The following is a 3,712-nucleotide window of genomic DNA, read 5'->3' as shown; positions in this document are numbered from 1 at the left end:
AGTACTAATATCTGTTTTGAACCATTGTAATGCACTAATAACCACCAAACACAGGTGGTGATGAGAAAGTCACATGATGAATCAAAGCTCATCACAAACAGCTTTTCTACGAGCTGAGGAGGGCAATACTTATATATAGAACGTGCACAGTCTCATTCACACAAACACTAAACACCATCACGGTGACAGACATGATACTGAAATAATGCAATAAACATTCATTTAACAACATTAGATGTAAGATTAAACCCTAATGTACACAACTGATAAGAAAAAAACTAAGAAGACACATGTTATTTCAACAAAAAAACAAACTATGAAGTGCCATGCGGGGAATTCTGGAAGTGTGAATTTACGGTTTTTCACTGTAAATTATACAGTGACTTTTTCTTTTTCACGTATTTTACTGTAAAATATACATTTAGAGTAATTACATTCATTCACTGAATGTGTAACAATGAATAGATGTATTCATATAATGCATTATAAAAATACGTTTTAATGCATTAGATTTAGACGTGTTGTTTGTTTGTTTTGCACCGTTTAATCGTCGGCTAATGTGTGTCAGCTCTAGTTTTTGGATTAGCGAGATTGAGCGCAGCACTATTGTAGTCGAGTGACCCGAGCCGCCGATGGCATGCTGATGTCTTCTTTTTCTTTTCTCCCTCCTTCTTTGACAAAAGCGACAGCATAAGCTGAAACCCTAGTGCATTTGTTTTGTCAGGACAAAGAGGGGGAGGCTCCGGCCGCTCGAGAGAGGAGGGGGTAGTAAAGGTTTGTTCCCCTGCAGGGCACTTGTGGACGGGGGTGTTGTGGTGCCTGTGTGCAGCTCAGATGGTGTGTTTTCTCAGCGCTAAAGGAAATTGCATCAGTATGCATTATCCAGCAGGGAGAGGCCACAGGAGCCACGCTGGGAGGAGGGCCGAAGCTCTCTCTCTCTCTGTCTCTCTCTCAAACTTCCCACTAGTGCAGAGACACACCGGCTGACCCAGTCATGGGCGCAGAGGACCCAAATCCCTCTCTGCATGGACTTATACTGGATTAATCAACTTAACCTATTTATTTATTTGCATATTTATGGTTTATCTACTTTCTTGGGCCCTGAATGCGGACGCGGAGCACTATGCACTCCAGAGTGAAGTCGCGGAGCTGCGATAATTACCTGAGTATAAAGGTAAGCGCCGCACTGCTGCGGGTTGCGTTCGACATCGCTTATGCATCGCATTGAACTTTAAATGAAGAAAGCATTCACCACTTTCTATTGGGATTGTGATGGTCCTATCAAACAGGAAAACGTCTTTTCTGACAGCAGGGTTATTATAGATAACTGAAACCATATATAAAAACATTTTTGATACTTTAAATAAAATAAAAACTTGCTCTTATTTGATTTCAGCTAGCTTCCAAGGCACCGTTTCTCATTTTCATTTAGTTTAGCTTGATGTACTAAAAAACCTAAAACTGAAATACAAATTAATTAAAACTTTATAGACATATTTTTAAAAAAAATGACTACAACTTTAACTAAAATTAACATGAAAGCAGAACATTTAAGAAAAAAATCTAATTCAAAATATTAACGAAAACTATGATACTAAAATAAAATCACTTACAAAAAATACTGTGACTGTAGTGTGGTATATTTACATTTATTCATTTAGTAGATGCTTTTATCCAAAGTGAGTTGCAAATGAGGAAATGCACCATCATAACCATATTTACATGGCTTTTTGGTTGTCTTTTTGTTTAAAAGACACTTAAAATTCAGCAATATTATAGATTTGACAGCACTGACACTATCTGAATTGATTGAAACAGCTTTAAAGCTGAATCAAATTTGTTCATAATTGACAACTTTGCAACATTGACATGGTTTTTGAATTGAGTTGAATCAACACTGACCTGAACTGAGATGAATAATGACACTATTGCTTTCTCTTTACAGCAGAAAGTTTGCATGATTGATTCTGTTATTTTTCCATTTAATACTGTTGAAGCTGCTTTGAAACAAACTCTGTTGTCTTGACTGGAGTTTTCAGGAATCCTGTGCTAATTCTAATGGCTGTTTAGGGATATACTGATCCATGTTTTGAGGCAGCTAGTCTGTAAGCACAGTGTTAACATAGTTTGACTCGAACTGTTTGGTAATGAGTGGCATTAGGACTCGGTTTAGTCTTTTGTGCTGTAATCCAGACATCATGGGAGCGGCGTCTTGAATTGATCCCTCAATTACAGCACTTTAACTCGTCTCGTAATCACTGATCGTTTGCTTGCGGTGTCTGTGTGAGCTCTGGGTTTGCTCTGTGTGTTTGTGTCATTGTGTCATCGCTCGGAGATTCACTACAGAACCTGTTTGAGAACAGCTGCGTGTGGCTTTTGTCCTCAGAGAGTCAATGGACATTCCATCTGTAGACGTCAATCTGTTCGGCAGCTGCCAGTCACATCAGGTGCCGCTTTCAGACTGAAGGACGTCAGCATTATTTGGCTGATGATATGCAAATAATTGCAGTTAATAATTGTGAGCTTAACACACAGACACAATTATTGCATGGGGTATAAAGATGTGAATAATCATATTAATTATTATTATGATTTATTATTACATAATTTATATATATACAGTATATTATGACATTTTACAATGCAATCAAAATAATGGTAAAATTGATATTTATTATTTATTAAAACATTTATTTATATATATTTGAAAATATACCTGACATGTTTGGCCCATATTATGCATTTCAGGATTAATTTTAAATTAAATTAAGCTGTAAATTAATTTAAAATATGTAAAAATTATATATATATTCTTAAAAAAATTAAAAAAAAAATTTTTTTAAATCACCTTAAATTGCTTGTTGCATTTCTCATTTGTAAGTCTCTTGGATAAAACCTGCTAAATGGATAAACGTAAATATGTATTCACTTATTTTTAGAAGAACACAGCAAGTCTAAACAGTCAAGGAAGCTTTCTGATGACTTCACAGATGTTTTTTAAATAGCCAGTTCAGTTCAGCATCACGTATCCGAGTCGTCGGACCCCTGCTGCCGACCCATTGTGTTTTTCCCTCTCCACAATCATGCATTTGTCATCAGATGCTTTAGAGAGGCGTTAAGGTGCTCTGGATGGTTGCTAGGGTGTTGCTATGGTGTTCTGAATGATGGTTTCTTAATGTTGGTCTCTCCCTCAATGTAAGTCTGTGGAATTTTTTTTTTTTTAAGTAAACCTTTCCTCAACAAGCTGCATGATTTTGGTGCAAATGATGCAGTTCAGGTCATGAGTGTGAGCAGTAGGAATGGAGATGTTTGACCCGTGCGGTTTTGAAGCAGATGTTCGTCTGTTTTAATCGAGAGCAGAGCTGCAGCGAGGCACCTGGACTCCACGTCATTTAGATACAATTGCGGGTCTGGGTCTGATCCAGCACCTCCACCATCACCATAAACACTATCAAAGAGGGCAGACCAGATCCCACACATCTCCTCTGAGCCACACTGGTGCTTTGGCTGCTATTAAAAGCTCTTTTACTGGCTTCAGCCAGGTGAAATAAATTCTTCAAGGTTATGGAAATGCATCTGAAGCTCTCGTCTGCCCAGTCTTATTTAATCTTTCATCTTCAAAGCCACACTTATCTCCAGCTTTCTTGAAGTCCTCCATCCAGTGCTGTCTTCCAGCTGTATGTTTAGTCTTCTCAGGCTTTGAAAGTGGTGT

This window comes from Sinocyclocheilus grahami, unplaced genomic scaffold (assembly GCF_001515645.1).
Source record: "Sinocyclocheilus grahami isolate Dianchi unplaced genomic scaffold, SAMN03320097.WGS_v1.1 scaffold316.1, whole genome shotgun sequence".
In the NCBI taxonomy this organism is placed as follows: domain Eukaryota; kingdom Metazoa; phylum Chordata; class Actinopteri; order Cypriniformes; family Cyprinidae; genus Sinocyclocheilus; species Sinocyclocheilus grahami.
Note: the sequence above shows the minus strand (reverse complement) of the source record.